The sequence below is a fragment of the Myotis myotis genome, unplaced genomic scaffold (assembly GCF_014108235.1).
Source record: "Myotis myotis isolate mMyoMyo1 unplaced genomic scaffold, mMyoMyo1.p scaffold_m19_p_4, whole genome shotgun sequence".
Taxonomy (NCBI): domain Eukaryota; kingdom Metazoa; phylum Chordata; class Mammalia; order Chiroptera; family Vespertilionidae; genus Myotis; species Myotis myotis.
In genome coordinates this window covers 49364631-49387919 of record NW_023416346.1, presented here as the reverse complement: position 1 = coordinate 49387919, position 23289 = coordinate 49364631, and the positions used below count along the sequence as shown (strand labels likewise).

Sequence of the window (23289 nt, the reverse complement as noted above, 5' to 3'; positions counted from 1 at the left end):
AGGCTCCTGAGAGCTCGTGGAGGCGGGCCCTTGGTCATTGGTTTTTATTTTTTTACTACATTTCTTCTGTGTGCAGTGATCACACTTCATCTGGAGCAGGGAGGGCTCAAATGACCTGGAGGAAGCATGGGGAAAGCAGTCACTGCTGGTCGCCCCTGGTGCTGCTGGAGGTATCCTTTCTTCCTTATGGAGCATCTAAGGAGGGGAAGTGGCCGCAGTGCCCGAGGCCAAGTTCCAGGAGGCCGGCAGCGCTGTCGGGATCTTGCCAGCAATGCTGGTCCATTGGTGCCTGGCCTGTCCTCTTGAGATAGAGCCTGCAGGACTACTAAGGGAGCCAGTCCCCAGTTCCACCTGCTTCTGCCACCGATTTATTGGAGCCTGAGGGATGGGAGGAGGGACCAAGAGTTCGCTTTTCAGCCACTGGCCAGTCACCGCTGCCACTGATTGATCAGCTCCCGCTCCCTCAGCTCCCTAGGCTGGCATTTGGTCGTTTTGGATGTTATGGACCCTCGATTTTTATATATTAGGATTGACGTACCTAGGAACTTAACTCTTTTATAAAATATATTTTGTTGATTTTCTTACATAGAGGAAGGGAGAGGGATAGAGAGTTAGAAACATCGATGCAATAGAAACATCAACCAGCCGCCTCCTGCACACTCTCTACTGGGGATGTGCCTGCAACCAAGGTACATGCCCTTGACCGGAATTGAACCTGGGACCCTTCAGTCCGCAGGCCAACGCTCTACCCACTGAGCCAAACCAGTCAGGGCTTAACTCTTATTGGTATTAAAAATGCTACTAAGTCTATGCTGAGTTAATACTTTCCTTTACAGTGGAAAGAATAAACTCAGCTTTGTCTCATCAATCAGTTATTTTGGTGGAACCAAAATTTCATATTTGTTTACATATTTATCTTTACTAGAGTCTTTGAGAACACAATATCTGTTTCTATTTTAATTCTCCATGTCTAGCATATTGCCTTGAACATTGTAAGGATTTAAGCAAAATTTTTATTGAATGAAGAATGAATGTAGGCTAAGTTAACCTAAGCTAAAAAACTTAGGAGGCTTTTGATATAACACAGTCTAAAGAAAGATGAAGGCTTAAATGATGGCAGTCCAAATAAAGAAGAGGGTGAAATAGATTTAGAAGGAAGAATTACTAGATTTAGAAGGTAGAAATGTATTTAGAAGGTAGACTATTTAAAGTCATAATAGAGAGAGTACATAACATTTAATGTGGTGGGTAAAGGAGAAGGCAAAATTAAAACTAACAGGTTTCTGTCTTGGGTAACTGGGTAGATGCCACCAATAACCTTTTAATGTTGATAATAAATTTAGGAGAAAGAACAAGTGTTGGGGCATAATAATAAAGTCTATTTGGACATTTAATTAAAACTCCATAGTTTTTAATAGTTCTATATTGTCATTCTAACTAAAGGACAGTGATTTTGGAGTCTAGAAGTCTAGGTTCTTGTCTTGATTTAACTGATTTTAGGCAGTTCACCATTATGTCCATATTTTGCTCTCATCTTTAAAATAAAGTTGGACAGATACATTAAAATAAGACCAACTGATAGCCATGTATCGTTCCCATTCTAATAGTCTTGGGTAGAATGAAGATAGACTATGTCTCCTGTATGGTCTGAAAGATATACAAGAGAACAGCAGAGGGCATCATTATATAAAAGGTAGACACAGAATTTAAAAAGCAGTGTGAAGGATGGATCAGTATTTTGTTTTGTTGTTGAAATGGATCTTTAAAAACAACTTTATATATGTATAAGATTTTAGAAAAGTAGCAATTAACTTACATATGGGTTTTTCAATATATTACTTGTCCTCACCAGAAAAATGTGATCTGTCCAGGAAATAGATTATCCTATTTTATAGATGAGGAAACAAACTCTGAGGGGCCAGTAAGTTTTCCAGGTCCACAAAACTAGTAAAAAGCAAATATAGGTCTAAAACCAAATCTTTCAACCTATCTGTTTCAATTCACTGCCTTGAAAGTTGACAAAAAAAAACCAACAAGAGGCCTGGAATAGTTTAGTTATAACTAACAATATTATTGTTAAAATATCCATACTACCCAAAGCAATCTATTGATTCACAAATTGGTGTTTTTCACAGAACTAGAAGTGATAATCCTAAATTTTATATGGAACCACAAAAGACCCCAAATAGCCACAGCAATCTTAAGAATAAAAAAACAGCCCTAACTAGTTTGCTCAGTGCTTAGAGTGTGGGCCCATGGACTGAAGGGTCATGGGTTTGTTTCTGGTCAGGGGTATGTGCCTCTGTTGAAGCTCGATCCCCGGCCCTGGTTGGGACATGTGCGGGAGGCAACCAATTTATGTGTCTCTTTCACATCAATATTTCTGTCTGTCTCTACCCCTCCCATTCTCTTTAAAAGAGAATCAATGGGAAAAATATCCTCAGGTGAGGGTTAACAATAACAAAAAAGAAAAAAAGAGCAAAGTTGAAGATATTATGCTACCTGATATCAAACTATATTGCAAGGCCATAGTAATCAAAACAGCATGGCACTGGGATACATTTATGGACAATTAATATTTGACAAAGAATGCAAGAACATACAATGGGGTAAAGACAGTCTATTCAACAAATGGTGTTGGAAAAGTTGGACAAATACATCCAAAAAAATGAAACTAGACCACCTTCATACACCGTATACAAATATAAACTCAAAATGGATTAAATATAAGACTAACAAAACCTATAAAATTTCTAGAAGAAAACATAGGCAGTAACATTTTGGACATTTCTCTTAGTGGTATTTTTTATTATATATTCTATGGCAAGGGAAATGAAAGAAAAAATAAACAAATGGGACCACAACAAACTAAAAAGCTTTTGCACACAAAAGACTCCACCAAAAAAAGAAAAGAAAAGGCAACCTACTGAATGGAAGAAGATGATACATCTGATGAGGGGTTAATATCAAAAACTTATTTTTTTTAAAATAACTCATATAACTCAACACACACATAAGCAGCACACACAAAAACCACAATGCAATTAAAACATGGGCAGAGGGCCCGAACAGACACTTCTCCAAAGAGGACGTACAGATGGCCAATAGACATATGAAAAGATAATCAATGCCAGTAATCATCAGAGACATGCAAATTAAAACCACAATGAGAAATCACCTCATACCTGTCAGAATGACAATCATCATTAACTCAGCAAATAAGTATTGGTGAGGTTGTTGAGAAAAGGAACCCTGGAACACTATTGGTGGAATTGCAAGGTGATGCATCCACTATAGAAAATTGTATGGAGGTTCCTAAAAAAATATATAAACAGAGCTACCTTATGACCCCGTGATTTCACTTCTGGGTATATACTGGTATCCAAAGAAACCCAAAACACTAATTTGAAAAGATAAATGCAACCCTATGTTCACTATAACATTATTTACAAGAAGGAAAATATGGAAGCAACCCAAATGCCCATCAATAGATGAGTGGATACAGGTCCACAACAATCTTGCTTTCCTTTACATTGGCAGTGGCAGTAGGTCAGAGCAATTCTGGGCCATGCAGCTGCAAAGTGGAGCCAGGTCTTTCTTGAGATTTTATTCCCTCAGAGTTGCTCCCAAAGTGAAGGCCATGACTACCCTTGAAGGAGTGCCTCCACATCCTCAGGACCTTGGGTTTACCAAATTACCAAATGGTTTAGTGATTGCTTCTCTGGAAAACTATGCTCCTTCATCAAGAATTGGTTTGTTCATTAAAGCAGGCAGTAGGTACAAGGACTCTAACAACTTAGGAACCTCTCATTTGCTTCATTTTGCATCCAGTCTGACTACAAAAGGAGCATCATCTTTCAAGATAACCCATGGAATTGAAGCAGGTGGTGGTAAATTGTGACTTCAACAAGGGAAAACATGGCCTACACTGTGGAATGCCTGCAGGATGACATTAATATTCTAATGGAGTTCCTACTCAATGTCACCACAGCACTTGAATTTCGTTGTTGGGAGGTAGCTGCCCTTCTGTCTCAGATAAGGATTGACAAAGCTGTGGCTTTTCAGAATCCACAGGCTCATATCATTGAAATTTGCATCCTGCAGCTTACCGACATGCCTTGGCTAACTCCTTGTATTGTCCTGATTATAGGATTGGAAAAGTGACAACAGATGAGTTACATTACTATGTTCAGAACCATTTTACAAGTGAAGGAATGGCTCTGATAAGAGTTGGTGTGAGTCATCTTGTTCTGAAGCAAGTTGCTGAACAGGTACTGAACATGAGGTGTGGGCTTAGTTTACCTGGTGCAAAGGCCAGATACCATGGAGGTAAAATTTGAGAACAGAATGGAGACAGTCTCCTCCATGCTGCTTTGCAGCAGAAAGTGCTACCTCAGGAAGGGCAGAAGGAAATGCACTTAATGTTCTCCAGCATGTTCTGGGTGCTGGGCCACATGTCAAGAGAGGCAGCAATGCCACCAGCCCTCTGAACCAAGTTTCTGCCAAGGGGCTTCACCAGCCATTTGACATTTCCCCTTTTAATGCCAGCTACCTAGATTCTGCACTCTGGAATTTACATTATCTCCAGCTGCAGCTGCCAGAGATGTTATCAAGGCTGCCTACAACCAAGTAAAAGCAATTGCTCCAGGAAACCTTTCCAGTACAGATGTCCAGGCTGCTAAGAACAAGCTGGAACATAGGCACCTAAAGTCATTGGAGTCTTCTGAGGGATTCCTGGATGAAGTCAGTTCTCAAGCTCTTGTTACTGGTTCGTACATGCCACCATCCACAGTCCTTTAGCAGATTGACTCAGTAGCTGACACCTATGTCATAAATGCTGCAAAGAAGATTGTTTCTGGCCAGAAGTCAATGGCAGCAAGTGGAAATTTGGGTCATACACCTTTTGTTGATAAGTTGTAATACTGAAACACATTGCAGGAAAGAGCTGGATGTTTTCTCAACCTAAAGCAGCAAACACATGAAAGTCACAAGTCTATAATGTAAAAATTATCTATTTTTCAATAAAGTGAAATATCTTAAAAAGTATAAATGTAAGTAATTGTTCCCAGCCTACCTAGAGTAAATAAAACATTCTAAGTATTAAAAAAAAGTGGTACATATGTACAATGGGTTATTACTTGACCATAAAAAATAATGAATTGTTTCTATTGTGAAAACATGGATAGACCAAGAGGGTGTTATGCTAAGTGAAATAAGTCAGACAAAGAAAGACTAATACCATAAGATTTCACTTTTATGTGGAATCCAGAGAACAAAATAAATAAACAAATAAAACAGAAGAAGACTCAAAGGCACAGAGAAGAGACCGATAGTTGCAAGATTAGAGGGGATTGGGGACTGGATGAAAAAAGTGAAGGAATTAAGAACTACAAATTGGTAGTTACAAAATAGTCACGGAATACAGCATAGGGACTATAGTTAATAATATTGTAATAACTATGTATGGTGCCATGTGGGTACTGGGTTAATTGGGGGATCACTTCATAAATTATATAATTGTCATTCTTACAGGTGGCATCTCATTGTCATTTTGATTTCCACCTCTCAGATGCTCAGTGACTTTGAGCACCTTTTCATATGCCTTTTGGCCATCTGTATTTCCATTTTGGAAAAGAGTCTATTTAGGTCTTTTGACATTTTTTAATTGGAATGTTTATCTTCCTTTTGTTAAGTTGTATGAGCTCCCTGAAGATTTTGGAGGTTAACCCCTTATCAGATGTATCATTGGCAAATATGTTCTCCCATGGAGTGGGCACTCTTGTTATTTTATTGATGGTTTCTTTTGTTGTGCAGAAACTATTTATTTTGATGGTTTCTTTTGCTGTGCAGAAGCTCCCATTTGCTTATTTTCTCCTTAATTTCCATTGTCCTAGGAGATGTATTCATAAACATGTTGCTACAAGAGATGATTGAGATTTTGCTACCAATGGTTTCTTCTACAATTTTTATGGTTTCCCAACTTCCATTTAAGTCTTTTAACCATTTTGGTTTATTTTTGTGTATGGTGAAAGTTGGTGGCCAAATTTCATTTTTTTACATGTATCTGTCCAATTTTCCCAACACCATTTATGGAAGAGACTGTCTTGATTCCAGTGTATGCTCTTGCCTTGTATGTCAAATATTTTTTTTAATATATTTTATTGATTTTTTACAGAGAGGAAGGGAGAGAGATAGAGAGTTAGAAACATCGATGAGAGAGAAACATCGATCAGCTGCCTCCTGCACATCCCCCACTGGGGAAGTGCCTGCAACCCAGGTACATGCCCTTGACCGGAATCGAACCTGGGACCTTTCAGTCCGCAGGCCGACGCTCTATCCGCTGAGCCAAACCGGCTTTGGCTGTATGTCAAATATTAATTGAGCATAATGGCATTGGTCTATTTCTGGGTTCTCTGTTCTGTTCCATTGGTCTATATACCTATTGATGTGCATATTTTGAGTACAGTGGCTTTGTAATATAACTTGAAATATGGCATTGTGATTCCTCCAACTTTGTTTTTCTTTCTCAATATTTCTATAGCTATTAGCAATTTTTTTTATTCCGTATATATTTTGGGGGAATTATTTCTACCTCTGTGAAATAGGCTGTTGGTATTTTTATAGAGATTGCATTGAATCTGTAGATTGCCTTGGGTAGTAAGGACATTTTAATGATGTTGATTCTACCAATCCTTGAACACGGTATATTCTTCCACATGTGTATATCTTCCTCTATCTCTTTTTTTTAATGTCTTGTAGTTTTCCAAATGCAGGCCTTTTATGTCCTTGGTTAAGTTTATGCCTAAGTATCTAATTTTTTTTGTTGCAATAGCAAATGGTGTTGTTTGTTTGATTTCCCTTTCTGAGAGTTCATTACTGGTATATAAAAATGTCAGGAATTTCTGGGTATTAATTTTATATCCTACTACATTGCCAAATTTATTTATTAAATCTAGTATTTTTCTGATAGAGTCTTTAATTGAAGCAGTAATAATAATAAAAAAACCACTCCAAGCAAACAAAGCCCTGGAACAGATGGCTTCACAGGGGAGTGTGACCAAACATTCAAAGAACTAACACCTATCCTCCTCAAACTATTCCAAAAATTTCAGAAAGAAGGAACACTGCGAATCTCTTTCTGTGAGGCCAGCATTAGCCTAATCTGAAAACTATAGAAAGACACTACAAAGAAAGATAATTACAGACCAATATCCCTGATGAACATAGATGAGAAAATGCTCAACAAAATTCTAGCAAATCAGATCCAGCAATACATTAGAAAGATCATACATCATGACCAAGAGGGAATTATTCCAGGGAGGCAAGGCTGGTACAATATCCGCAAATCAATAAATGTGATACATCCCATAAATAAACTGAAACATAAAAACCACATGATCATATCAATAGATGCAGAAAAAGCATTCGACAAAATCCAACACCCTTTTTTGATAAAAACTCTCAACAAAGTGGGAATAGAGGGATCATACCTCAACGTAATAAAAGCTCTGTATGACAGACCTATAGTCAACATCATACTCAATGGACAAAAGCTAAAACCATTTCCCATAAAAACAGGAACAAGACACGGATGCCCACTTTCATCACTCCTGTTCATCATAGTACTGGAAGTGCTAGCCATTGCAATCAGACAAGAAGAAGAAATAAAAGGCATCCAAATTGGAAAGGAGGAAGTAAAATTGTCTCTATTCACAGATGACATGATACTGTACAATGTACTGTACAATGTACAGTGTACATAGAAAACTTTCCTGTTCTCTTGAGTCTCATTTGGCTGTTCTGTCAATCAGAGTGATTGTGATGCTTAACTTTAGGTATAGTTAGCAGCCCTGCCAACTGCAAAGTGTGTCTTTGTGCTGGAGGCGGAGGATGATGCTGGTGATGGGATGGAAACCCCCAAGGAAAAAGCTTAGAATAAAGAGTGGTGTTATTTTTTTTTTGGTTGTTTGTTTGTTTTGTTTTTTAAATATCCAGCAGAGCCATGCATCTGCAAATAAGTTACAGGCCAACTAGGTGGAACCTCACTGCAGAATCTGTCACTCATTGTCTGCAGTGAGTTTGCTTGTGAAACAGTGCATGCATTACTCACAATTGTGTGTATTAACTCAGTGCTGAATTTCACCAACTGGCAAATTGGGAGTGCAAGAAAAACACCAGCTACTCAGTTTGCTGAGGCTGATGTATACCAAGGGACTTTTTCTTTCTCCATTAGTTTAGAGCAAGCATGTCAAACTTGCGGCCCACAGGCCCATGCAGCCCACAACGAATGTTTTTGTGGCCCAACCAATATAATGGTATGTAATAAACATTTTAATAAAAATTTCATAAATTAATTTTTATAATACTCTGTTATACCTAATTATTAATAACCAACTACAATGCTTGCTAATGACTGATTACTATAATCGTGTTACATTCATTTCCCTTAAGTGCCTTATGCACAGGCCCACCATTTCTCTCCACTAATACTAGCAGCGAATATTTTAGCAGCCGATTGCAACATCATTAGTCTTGGACTGACTTGTTTGTGTGCGCAACAGGAAATATTTCCCTATCGGAGAACAAGAAAAATATGTTTATTTGCATTACACTTATTAATTTTTGTAGTTATTCAGTGTCTGGTAAGTTAATGTTCAAGAATAAGTATTAATTTTTAAAAATGTTCTATTATTTTATGTTAACGATTACTCATTTATTTCAGCCCTTTGTATTCTGCATGTCTCTATCAAAATAAGCCTACATTTCTATGAAAATTGAAGCTTTTGTTCTTTGGGGGCCCACATAAACTTAAACCTTGTTTATTTGGCCCATGTTAGCCTTTGAGTTTGACATGCTTGGTTTAGACTATCTCACCTTGATGCTTATCTTCTCATTCATCTGTTACGTACTGTTATCTCTGCAAGGAAATTCTAAAATAAGGCAGATAATCATTGGTCTTAACCAGACTGCTCTGAAGATGTAACACACAGAGAGGAAGCTTCCTCCAGGAAGACACCAAATGGGTAGTTTTACTGAGATTCAATAAAATAACATCTAATGCTATGATTCTCACTTTCATTTAACATCTACTGCTTCAAGACCTTATGCTTCTGCATTGGTGCGTTTTTAAGGTTCTGATCATATTCCCTGTCCTGGACGACAGTAGAATTAGAATGTAGTCAAAGCAATGCAGCAAAGTAGTGTGTGATCTAAAGGGCACCAAGAGATTCCTCTCCCTCCCCAAACCTTCCCTCTAAAAATTCATCAAATCATTTAGTTTAAATTTTTTCCAGGATCAGAAATTAATTTGAATAAACCTTATCTTCTTTTAAAGAGCAGTGTCCTGAGATCATTCAAGAGCTCTCAATTATCCCTACATGAGCTTGAATTAGTTCAACCAGCTTGATTTCTACCTTGTATTTAGTTGGATCTGTACTATAAAGACCACACATTTTAACGACGAGGAGGGGGAATGAAAGACTGATTTTTAAACATAATGGACAAAAGAACTTTCTGGTGGAGAGGAATGACACAGGGGCCAATTAGAGAACACAATTTGGGAGAGGAGAACAAGGACATACAGAACACAATCTTAAATTTTAAAATAAACTAATGCAATTTTTCAGGGTTTACGTTAGGCTCTTACCAGTACTTATCAGTTTTTGGCTTCATAAATTATTTTTCATTATTGGCAGGAGCAAACAGGAAATCATTTCATCAGAATGTCTCAAATAGTAATAAGAGAATGAGAGCCTTCTACAAGGCTCCTGCTAGTTTTCCTTGCCTTTGACTTACTCATTCTATTTCTTCCACATGGCTATGCCTACATCCAATACCCAGGTTGCTCTGCTAAGCAACACTTGGCCTGCACAAGGGATCTGTTGCTATTTCGCTTTTTCTCCCCAGCCTTTTTGTTTCCTAGGTTATCCCTGCTGGGGGATGAGGATTTGAGGAGGGAAGATTTCCTACCTAGGGCTTTATACTCTCTCTATTTAAATGTTCAAGTGTTCTAAAGTCCATCTCCCCTGTATTAAGAAATGGACTAAATAGCAGCCAGTGCAGGGGTGGGGCTACACACTAGTTTGTCTTAAATGATTTCACTATAAGCCTACCTAGAGGGTAGGGACTGAATGGATGGCTTGTTGAGGGCCCTTGCAAGCCCCTTGATCCTCTGATTCTAAGAGAAATTGCTGTTTCCTTTTCAGACTGTCATAATGGAGTTGGTTGCCCTGGTTTCAAGTCTACTCCTGACTACAGCAGTTTCAGTAATTATCTCCCTGAGCTCAAGCTTTGAGAAGACTGAAAGCAGGCAGAATGCTTTGCCAGCAGCCAACCCAATTCAACCTCCCTCAAACCCTATGTCATCAGGGATCAGACTGTGTCTCAGGGGACTGGAGACACAGCATGGATGAGAGTATGGATATGTATAAACAGCTCTAACTCTCTCTCCTAGTTATTTCTAATAAGCTAAACCTAGGTACAGAGAGATACACACTCCTAAGGAAAAAATAAATGATGCAATGCCATTGCACTGGTTTCCCACAAAACTGATATCCTAAGCAGTCTACATGTTTTCTGTTTAACTACTTATGAAGGGATTTACTTTGCACAATGTTAAATGCATTGTAAAAGCCAATATCTACTCTTATATCCACCTAGGGACATTGTATACCACAGTTTATTATGTGAAAATTTCCATTCCAGTCTAATTTATAGAGAGTTACTCACTTCAGCGCCAAACATATACTTGACTTATTCAAATCATGCAAACCAAAGGTCATGTCATAAATATTAGATTATAAATGCCACTGAATATAGGGCTTTAAAGTACTTCTATATGATGCTCTCATTATGATTGACATTTATTGAAAGCTATGTGTCAGGCACGTTCCCAAACACTTTATATGAATTAATTCATTCAATTTTTACAAGAACCCTATAAAGTAGGTACTATTATTATCCCCAGTTTACAAACTAAAAGACTGACAGAAAGGTGAGGAACTTGTCTAACATCAAATAGGATGGCAGTTTTTGGAAATCAGGGAGTCATGGCTAATGCATATGAGAGTTCTTTTCAGAGTAATTAAGATCTTCTGGAATTTGCCCTAACCAGTTTGGCTCAGTGGATAGAGTGTTGGCCTACAGACTCAAGGGTCCCACGTTTGAATCTGGTCAAGGGCATGTACCTTGGTTGCGGGCACATACACAGTAGGGGGTGTGCAGAAGGCATCTGATCCATGTTGATAACTCTCTATCCCTCTCCCTTCCTCTCTGTAAAAAAAATCAATAAAATATAAAAAAGGATATTCTGGAATTAGATAGTGGTGAAGGTTTCAAGACACTGAATTTATTTTAAAACATTGAATTTTTACACTTTGTGGTATATAAATTATATCCCAAAAAAGCTATTATTTAGGAAGTGTCCTGCCCAAAGTCACAGAGCTAATGTATAACATAGGGAGATTTTCACCTAACACAGCTTTCTTTATCATTTATTTTGAATCTTCATTATTCTAAAAACACAACTTTTGTGATGGCTTTCCTGTGATCAAAATCCTTTGTGAACTTTTCTCATCAAATAAAAACCCCTCACCAGCCTTGCTTTACCTTTCATTCTTTTTTAAAAAAATATATTTTTAATATGTTATAAAAATATATTTTGATGGTATTTTTATTAAATATATTCCAAAAATATAATCTGATAGTATTACAGATATCTCCCATTTCCCCCACCATTTTACTCCTTCCACACAGACCCTACCCAACCTCCAGGTCTTCATTACCCTATTGCCCATGTCCATGGGCTATGCATGTAAGTACATAAGTTTTTTAACTTATCTCTTCTCAAACGTTCATTCTTAATTTTCACTAATATTCATTCCTTACACAACTGAATCCCTACCATGAGCACCTCAACCTGCTAAGTAGGACTATGAAAGAAGTTTGGGTACCTGTCCTCAAGGATGTAAATTAGTAGTTGTGGTTATAACCCCCCACTCTAATAACTATATACAGGCTACACCTAGTGCTGTGGTAATTCAGAAAAGGGAGAGAACTTTTGGCTGGTCTTTGAGTGTAGGTAAAGGGATGTGGTAGAAGGAAAGGATTTGTTGAGGAAATAGCATTTGAGTTGGGCCTTGACAAGGAAAAAGAAGAAAGCATAGATAAAGGTAGTAGAATCCAGGGTAAGTTCTGGTTGGATGGGAATAGAGTGAATATAAAGAGGAGTGTTTTGTTTTTTTTCAAAATAGCTGTAGAGTAGGTGTAAGCTACACTCACTTCCTCCCTGGGCCAAGCCAGATTCAATAAAGCACAATGACCAACTGAAGTACAGCTGAAGAGGAGTATTATATTAAAGGATTTCTAGAAGAAGCAACATAGAGGCTGGTAAGAAGGGCAGAGACACAGTAACGGTTGGCCGTGCAGAAGCTATAGAGTTATCTCAGCTTCAAAAGTCCCCACTGAGAACCATGGGGTCTTAGCCCCATGACAGGACCTCCAATCCAGAGCACCAGGGCCAGGAAATGGACTTTGCATAGCATCTGGAGGGAGTACGCCTGAATCCCAGGTGCTCTCTTAAAGAGCCAACACATAGGAGCTTGCTCTCAGGCACTCACCCAGGGACAGGTAGAGGGATGGTGAATCAGGGCATATGGGAATAATACAGGGAAGATCTTGGTGACATGGCCTCGGAGAGAGATCTGGAGGAATGGCTACTGCAGTTCCAGTCCTGAGTCAGCATCACACACCTCCCTAAAGCATCATCTTTCCAGGGTTGGGCATCACTATTCTTATAGCACTGGTGTTGGGAGTGCATTAATCCAATCCTCCAAATACTGGTGACAGTACCCCCAAATTTTGAGTCCAGCAAAAAGGATTGTTGTCTGCACTTAGGGAGCTTTGGTTTGCTTGTTTTTCTGTAAAAACTATAGGCAGGCGCTCAGACAGACATTGAGCTGTGAGGCTTTGGAATGGGGCCCATTCATTCCTCTGCAGTTGCTGGCTTGGCCAGTACCACCCCCAATGTAAGACTGTATTGATATGTTTTACCAAGTCCTGGTGGCCCCATCCAGCTGAGCTCAGCTCAGTGGGAAAAGGGGAACACTGCTCAGAGCTGGGACCTTTGGAGGCAGTCCATGGCTCAAGAAAGCAATGCTAAGCATCTAATGGGAGACATTGAACTTGCTCCACTCCTGAGGGCTTGACCAGCTCTACCGACAATGGAAGACTACCTTGATTTGTTATCCCAAGTCCTGGTAGCCCCATGCTGCTGAGTTCGATTTCATGGAAGGAAGAGAATATCTCTCAAGAGCTTCCTCCTCTCCCACATGGTTGGCCAGTGCCATCTGCAATGAAAGACTTTCTTGTTCTGTTTTCCCAAGTCTTGGTGGCCCTGCCCTGCTGAACATGCTCTTGCAGTGGGGCCAGCTGGATGCACCCAACCTGATCTGGTGAAGTGATCCTCCTGGAAGAGCTGGAGTTGAAGACTCTAGTGGAGACTAAGTGGTATGGCTCTGGAGTAGGGGCCACATTCTCCTCATTGAGTACTTGACCATGCTGCCCCCAAGAAGGGGATTCACTAGCCTTGTCCTCCCACCCCAGTTTCCCCACCCTACTGAGCTGATGCCATGCTGAAAGGGCAGAGGGGTGTGGGCAGCTTGGGCCCCCTCTATAGTCTTTCTTCAAAAGGCTCTGGAGGAAATCCAGGCAACCTCAGGAGGTGGTAGAGCAGCCAACAGGTGGACACCAACCTCAGAGAGCCTTGGACATTTTATTGATCTGCCCCCAGCTCAGAGCAACAGGAAACTGACCATTGTACACAGCTTGGCCTCCCCCACCCACACTCAGGCCTAGTAGACACAGCCACAATCAGTGAATAGCATGAAAGCTCCAAACAGGTAGCCCGAGGCTGGTTACACACAATGTATTACAAAGACCTACATGGGAACCCCCTACAAGTGGGCGCAAAACAAACACAACTATTAGTGAGCTTAAACCTCACCAGAGTTCAAACCAACTAGCCATACAAATGACACAGCCAAAGGTTCTGGAAGCCACCAAACCAGGCTGGGAACAACTATGTCTCAAGAGGCAGTGCCTGAACAGGGACTAATATATAGTGAATTAGGTCTATTCTTATAGTCACACAACCTGACGGTAAACTCAACCTGTGAATGGGCCAAAAGCATTCAAGACTCAACTACAGCAGGAGAGGGCACATAACCCACACCAAAAGAAACATTTCTGGGGCACCTAGCTCAGGTGATCTAGAAGATTGTGCCATTGAGACCCACAAGGTAACTACATCAGAACAAGCTTAGGAAGTCATAGCAGATCTACCTAATATACAGAGTCAAACACAAAAAGGCAGTCAAAATGGGAAGACAAAGAAATAAGCCTCAAATGCAAGAATAGAGAAATCCCCAGAAAAAGAATTAAATGAAATGGAGGCAATCAAGTTACCAGATGCAGAGTTTAAAACAGTGGTTATAAGCATGCTCAAGGACCTTAGAGGTAGACTGGATGATCTCAATGAGAATTTAAATGAAGAGATAGTAAGCACTCAAGAGGACAGAGAAGCCATAAAAAGAACTAGTCAGAAAGGAAGAATACTGTATCTGAAATAAAGAATACAATAGAAGACATCAGTAGCAGGTTAGATGAATCAGAGGATTCAATCAGCGATTTAGGGGTCAAGATAACAGTAAGCACCCAAGCAGTGCACAAAACGAAAAGAGAATTTTTAAAAAATGAGGAAAGTCAAGTCTAATGGACATGTGGGCCAACATCAAGTTGAACAACATCTATATCACAGGGATGCCAGGCAGAGAAGAGAGTTAACAAGGGATCAAGAACCCGTTTGAAGATATAATGGCTGATAACTTCCCTAACCTGAGGAAGAAAAAAGTCACACAGGTTCAGAAAGCCCAGAGAGTCCCAATCAAGATGAAACCGAAGAGACCCACACTAAACACATCATAATTAAAATGGCAAAGGTTAAAGACCAAGAGACAATTTTAAAGGCATCAAGAGAAAGACAGTTACTACAAGGGAGCTCCCATAAAGCTGTCAGCTGATTTCACAACAGAAACACTTCAGTCCAGAAGGGATTGGCATGAAACATTCAAAGTGATTGAAAGCCTGGACCTACACCCAAGACTACTCTACCCAACAGACTATCATTTAAATTGAAGATGAAACAAAGAGCTTCCTAGACCACACACACAAAAAAGCTAATGGAGTTCATTACCACCAAATCAGTATGGCAAGAGATGTTAAAGGACCTTCTTTAAGAAGAAAGAAAGAAAAAAATTATATATATATATATATATATATATATATATATATATATATGTATGTATATATATATATATATGTATGTATAGATAGATGATAGATAGATAGATAGATAGATAGATAGATAGATAGATAGATAGGAACATAGGTATAAATAATAATATGGCAATAAATATCTATCAATAACCTTTAAGTGTGAATAGATTAAATGCTACTATCAAAAGACATAGGATAGCTGAATGGATAAGAAAACATGAGGAGATCTAAAATGGTGGCAGTATAGACGGACGTGTCCTGTGCCTTGTCCTGGAGCAGATAGGGTGAGCATCTGAAACCAGTACCATCCAGCCCAAATTGGCAGAGGAGATTCAGCTGGGAGACAGTTTGAAGCCAGGAAAGACAGAGGACTCCAGGAGAAAGGGGGCTGTTGGAGACTGCCGGATCGGGCTCCCCTAACCTGGCAGCCTCCACTGCTGCTGAAATCTCTCCTGGAGTGGCCGGCTCAGCCGCAGAGACCGTGCCATCATGAGTGGCTGATATCAGAAGCGTATACATCCAGGGACCTTGCAACCGTGGCATCCAGGGATCATCTCAAGCAGTGTGACTACATGGACTCAGACAAGCTCTGCTCCTCCTCACGGCAAGGTCAGATTTCACTTAAAGGTGCTGTTTGCAATCCAGGTTGGAGAGAGGAACATGCACAGGGGAACTCTGCACCCCACAAAGTCCGCGGCCGTTGGGGCCAGCGTGATCGGTGAATGTGGAAGGGGTCCCACAGGGCTGCTGGCAGAAGGGAACTCTAAAAATAAGCCCATAGCTGGACTGGGTGTAAAAAGGCAGCCTTGGATTTTGCCAGTGTGCCAGCTGCTTAGTGCCAGGGGAGACTGCACACAGAGCTGGATGGTGGAGGGTTGCCAGTTCGTGCACATTCTCAGACTCCTTTTTTTCCTCCCTCCCCCTGAAATCTTTGTGTTTGATTATTAAACCCAATACATAGGATCACCCAATTGGGGTCACTCACAGAGACTGCAGGGAAAAGTTGTTTTTGTGGAACCTGGGAATCAGAGCGGGGAGTAACGATCAAAGAACCAGCTCTGGGGCAGTTGACTCTCCCAAACCAGTAATAAGTGCGATAGTGAAAACAAAACCTAACTACTGGCTAGAGAGGACTTATAGCCTTGGAGGTCAATCCAGAAACACTGCCACCCAGGAGCTGAACCACAAACTCTTCTGTAAACACACATAAAGGCAGTCTGGTAAACAAATACTGCCTGCTTTAAAATCAGGACTGTGGTTTACGACACGGAGGAACAGTGTATCGCAGGGAACTTCAACACTCTCCTGAATACCTGACAGGATTACGGCGTCCCAAACAGAAGAATAGAGGAATTGAAGGACTTTCACTACTTCACATTTTTTTCACCTTTTACTCAAGAAACTAATTTTTTTTTCTTTTTTCATCACCTGATTTTACCTTTTTAATTACTACATTTTTATTTTTAACCAGTGTTATTACTACTACCATTTCACCTTTTTTTATACTGTCATTTTATTTTCTCTTTATTTTATTTTGGTATTAGTGTTCTACATTCTATTTTCTTCTTTCCTTTAGCATCATTTTACTCTACCTCAACTTTACCTTTACGCCAAAACTCTCTTCCTCACTTTTCCCCTTTTGTTGTCCTGTTTCTCTTACCCTATTCCTGCTTTAGATTTTCCTTATTCCTTCTTTTAACCCCCTGTCTAAATTTCACCCTACTTATATATCTATTTTCCAATCCCCTGCTCTAAATCCATATACATCTCTCTCTTATCTTTCTTCACTATCCAATTTTTTTTTTCTTCTCTATGTCATTTTGTTATGATTGCTTGATTGTTGAGTATATTGGGGGTTTTTATTCTTGTTTGTGAGATTGTTTTTCTTTTTCTTTTTATTTTCTTGTTGGTTTTTTTTTTCCTCCGGTTATTTTTTTTGCTTCTGTTTTCCCTCGCCTCGCTTGATATTAGTTGTTGTTTGTATTCATCTCTAAGGATCTGTTGCTGGAATTTCTTGGGCTTAGTGGCCATTCTATTGGAGTTTTCTCCCCATATAAATAGTTTCTTCCCCTCTTCTATTTCATTCTCTTTCTTTTCTCTCTTACTTTTTTTTCCTTTTCCCAACTTCATTTTTGCACTCCTTTTATTTTCTTTTTCTCTTTTTTCTTTTTCTCTTCTGTCTTCCTTATCCCCTAATTCTCTTTGCTCTGGTGGTCACCTTTATTTGGGGTTATTAGTATTGTGAATACATTTGTGTTCAGTGCCTTGTGTGTTGTGCCTTTTTGTGTTGTATTTTGTAACTTTAAATCAACGCAGCAAAGAGAGAACTACATAACCAAACACCTGGAGAAGAGAGATCATGGGGAGACAAAGAAACAGCCCTCATATGAAAGAAAAACAGGCATCACCAGAAAAGGAAGTAAATGAAATAGAGGCAATGGACGCAAGCAACCTGTCAGAGAAATAATTCAGAGAAATGGTCATAAAGTAGATGAAAAGAATGGAAGACAAATTCAACAATATGTGTAAGAACCAAGAGAAAATGAAGAAGGACCAAGAAGAAATGAAAAATGACAACACTGCTATAAAGAACTCAATAGAAAGCATCAACAGTAGACTAGAAGAAACAGAGGACCACATCAATGAGCTAGAAGACAAGGTAGGAAAAAATACCCAAGCAGAGCAGCTTCTAGAAAAAAAACACATTAAAAAGCTGGAGGAGAGCCAAAGAGAACTTTGGGACAACACAAAACGAAACAACATCCGCATAATAGGGGTGCCAGAAGGAGAGGAAACTGAGCAAAGAATAGAAAACCTGTTTGAAAAAATAATGACAGAAAACTTCCCTGATATAGGGAAGAAAAAACTCAAACAAATCCAATAAGCTCACAGAGTCCAAAACAAATGAACCCCAAAAGACTGACGCCAAGGCACATTATAATTAAATTGGCAAACACCAACGACAAAGCAAGAATCTTAAAAGCGGCCAGAGAGAGACAGAAAGTTACCTACAAAGGATCCCCCATCAGACTAGCGACTGATTTCTCAACAGAAACGCATCAGGCAAGAAGGGAATGAAATGAAATATACAAAGTCATGCAAAGGAAGGGTCTGAATCCAAGAATACTGTACCCAGCAAGGCTATCAATCAAAATTGAGGATTAAATCAGGAGCTTCACAGACCAAAAAGGACTACAGGAGTTTATTACCACCAAACCAGCAATGCAAGAAATGTTAAAGGGTCTGCTGTAAAAAGGAAAAATAGGAAACAAAGAAGGAATACAGGGCTAAAGAATAAAAATGACAACAAACAAGTATCTATCAATAATAACTTTAAATGTAAATGGATTAAATGCCCCAATCAAAAGACATAGGGTAACTGAATGGATAAGAAAACATGACCCATATATCTGCTGTCTACAGGAAACCCACCTCAGAAAAAAAGACGCACACAGACTGATGGTGAAGGGATGGAAAAAGGTTTTTCAGGCGAATGGAAATGAAAAAAAAAGCTGGGGTAGAAATACTTATATCTGACAAATTAAATCTCAAAGTGAAGGACATAAAAAGAGATAAGGAAGGCCACTTCATAATACTAAAGGGAGCAATCCAACAAGAAGAAATAACTCTGGTAAACATATACACACCCAATATAGGAGCACCCAAATACATAAGAAAACTTCTGGAAGAGATCAAGGGAGAGATTGACAGCAATACAATCATAGTAGGGGACTTTAATACCCCACTATCACCACTGGCTAAATCCTCTAAACATAAAATCAGCAAAGAAACATCAATCCTAAATGACTCACTAGATCAGATGGAATTAATTGATATCTTCAGAACATTTCACCCCAAAGCCACAGAATATACATTTTTCTCAAGTGCACATGGATCATTTTCAAAGATAGACCATATGTTGGGTCACAGGCAAAGTCTCTTCAAATTCAAGAAGATAGAAATCATATCAAGCATCTTCTCAGATCACAATGGCATAAAACTGGAAATCAACTACAATAAAAACAATCCAAAAAAATCAAACACATAGAGACTAAATAGCATGCTATTAAACAATGACTGGGTTACCAGAGAGATCAAAGAAGAAATAAAAAACATCATGGCAAAAAACGACAATAAAAACACAACAATCCAAAACCGATGAGACACAGTGAAAGCAGTCTTGAGAGGGAAGTTCATAGCTCTACAAGCCTACTGCAAAAAACAAGAAACAATGATAATAAATTACCTAACTCTACAACTCAAAGAGTTAGAAAGAGAGCAAAAAGAAAAGCCCAGTGTAAGCAGGAAGAAGGAAATAATAAAGATCAGAGCAGAGATAAATGACATAGAGACCAAAAAAAACAATACAAAAGATCAACAAAACCAAGAGCTGGTTCTTTGAAAGGATAAACAAGATTGATGAACCTCTAGCCAGGCTCACCAAGAAACAAAAAGAGAGAACCCAAATAAACAAAATCAGAAATTAAAGAGGAGAAATAACAACAGACCCCACAGAAATACAAAGGATTGTTAGAAAATACTATGAACAGCTCTACTCCAACAAACTAGAAAACCTGGAGGAAATGGACATATTCCTAGAAAAATACAACCTTCCAAAACTTAATCAGGAAGAATCTAAAAATCTCAATAGGCCAATAACTATGGAAGAAATTGAAGCAGTCATCAAAAAGCTTCCAGTAAACAAAAGCCCGGGCCCAGATGGCTTCACAGGGGAGTTTTACCAAACATTCAAGTAAGAACTAAAACCTATCCTCCTAAGACTATTCCAAAAAAATCAAGAGGAAGGAACACTTCCAAGTTCATTCTATGAAGCCAGCATCACCATAATACCAAAACCAGGTAAAGACAACACAATGAAAGAGAATTACAGACCAATATCCCTCATAAACATAGATGCCAAAATCCTCAACAAAATCCTAGCAAATCGGATCCAGCAGTACATCAGAAAGATCATACACCATGAGCAAGTAAGATTTATCCCAGGGATGCAAGGATGGTACAATATCTGCAAATCAATAAACGTAATACATCACATAAACAAATTGAGAGATAAAAACCACATAGTCATATCAATTGATGCAGAAAAAGCACTTGATGAAATCCAACACCCACTTTTAATAAAAACTCTCAGCAAAGTGGGAATAGAAGGATCATACCTCAACATAATAAAAGCCATATATGACAAACCCACAGCCAACATCATACTCAATGGGCAAAAACTAAAACCATTTCCCCTAAGAACAGGAACAAGACAGGGTTGCCACTCTTACCACTCCTGTTCAACATAGTACTTGAAGTATTAGCCATTGCAATTAGACAAGAAGAAGAAATAATAGGCATCCAAATTGGAAATGAAGAAGTAAAACTGTCTTTATTCGCAGATGACATGATATTGTATATAAAACACCCTAAAAACTCCATCAAAAAACTATTAGACTTAATAAATGAATTCAGCAATGTAGCAGGGTAAAAAAAAATCAATGCCAAGAAATCTATGGCATTTCAATACACCAATAGTGAACTTATAGAAAGAGAGACTAAAAAAGCAATCCCATTTACCATCACACCAAAAAAATTAAGATACCTAGGAATAACCCTAACTCAAGAGTTAAAAGGTCTCTACGCAGAAAACTACAGGACGTTGAAAAAAGAGATAGAGGAAGACATAAACAGATGGAAGAACATACCATGTTCATGGATTGGTAGAAGCAACATCATTAAAATGTCCATATTACCCAAAGCAATCTATAAATTCAATGCAGTTCCCATTAAAATACCAACAGCATATTTCACAGACCTAGAATGAACTCTCCAAAAATTCATCTGGAATAAAAAAAGATCCCGAATAGCTGCAGCGATCCTGAGAAAGAAGAACAAAGTGGGAGGGATCTCAATACCAGATATCAAGATGTATTACAAAGCCACTGTTCTCAAAACTGCCTGGTACTGGCACAGGAACAGACATATAGATCAGGGGTCCTCAAACTACGGCCCGCGGGCCACATGCAAATACAAATATTGTATTTGTTCCCGTTTTGTTTTTTTACTTCAAAATAAGATATCTGCAGTGTGCATAGGAATTTGTTCATATATTTTTTTAAACTATAGTCCGGCCCTCCAACAGTCTGAGGGACAGTGAACTGGCTCCCTGTTTAAAAAGTTTGAGGACCCCTGATAGATCAATGGAATAGAATAGAGAGCCCAGAAATGGACCTGAACCAATATGCTCAATTAATATTTGACAAAGGAGGCAAGAACATACAATGGAGACAAGGCAGTCTTTTCAATAAATGGTGTTGGGAAAATTGGACAGATACATGCAGAAAAATGAAACTAGACCACCAACTTACACCATACACAAAAATAAACTCAAAATGGATAAAGGACTTAAATGTAAGATGGGAAACCATAAAAATACTAGAGGAATCCAAAGGCAACAAAATCTCAGACATATGCCGAAGCAATTTCTTCACCAATACAGCTCCTAGGGCATTGGAAACTAAAGAGAAAATAAACAAATGGGACTACATCAAAATAAAAAAACTTCTGCACAGCAAAAGAAACCATGAACAAAACAACAAGAAAGCCCACTGCATGGGAGAACATATCGCCGATGTTATCACCAATAAGGGTTTAATTTCCAACATTTATAGGGAGCTCATACAACTTAACAAAAGGAAGATAAACAATCCAATCAAAAAAAGGGCAAAGGACCTAAATAGACACTTTTCAAAAGAGGACATTCAGAAAGCCAAGAGACATATGAAAACATGCTCAAAGTCACTAATCATCAGAGAGATGCAAATCAAAACAACAATGAGGTATTATCTCACACCTGTCAGAATGGCTATCATCAACAAATCAACAGATGATAAGTGCTGGAGAGGATGCGGAGAAAAGGGAACACTCAGGCACTGCTGGTGGGAATGCAGACTGGTGCAGCCACTATGGAAGACAACATGGAGTTTCCTCATAAAGTTAAAAATGGAACTGCCATTTGACCCTGTGATCCCACTTCTAGGAATATATCCCAAGAAACCAGAAACACCAGTCAGAAAGGATATATGCACCCCTATGTTCATAGCAGCACAATTTACCATAGGGAAGATCTGGAAACAGCCTAAGTGCCCATAAGCAGATGAATGGATTAGAGAACTATGGTACATCTACACGATGGAATACTTACTATGCTGCTATAAAAAGGAAGGAATTCTTACCATTTGCAACAGCATGGATGGAACTGGAGAGCATTATCCTAAGTGAAATAAGCCAGTCAATGAAAGAAAAATACCACATGATCTCACTCATTTATGGATAATAAGGACCATTATAAACTGATGAACAAAAACAGATACAGAGGCAGGGCAGCCTCGAACAGACTGTCAAACTACATCCGGAATTCTGGGGTGGGTTAGGGGGCGGGAAGGGAGGGTAAGAGATCAACCGAAAGACTTTTATGCATGCATATAAACATAACCAATGGACATAAGACACTGGGGGGGAGGGGAGGCTGGAGGATTGTCAAGGGGGGGGGGAAGGAGACATATGTAATGCTCTTTGTAATACTTTAAGCAATTAAAAAAAACGAAAACATGACCCTATATATATATGCTGTTTACAAAAGATCCATCTCAGAACAAAAGATACACACAGACTGAAAGTGAAGGGAGGGGGAAAAATATTCCATGAAAGTGGAAATAAAATAAGATAAGGATAGCATTACTTTTATCAAACAAAATATACATAACAAGAGACAACAACAAGAGACATTACAGGATACTAAAGGGATGGATCCAAGAGGATATAACCCATGTAAACATATATGCACCCAACCTAAATATATAAAGAAAATCTTGGTGGACTAAAGGGAGAGATAGAAAGCAATACAGTCATAGCTGGGGATTTTAACACCCTATTAACATCTACAAGTAGATG

The 23289-nt window shown here is 38.9% G+C and overlaps 1 pseudogene; it reads left to right on the top strand.

Annotated features, from left to right (window-relative positions):
• Nucleotides 1–3568: 3568 nt before the first annotated feature.
• LOC118653337 lies at nt 3569–4920 on the top strand (annotated as a pseudogene).
• The last annotated feature ends 18369 nt before the right edge of the window (nt 4921–23289 follow it).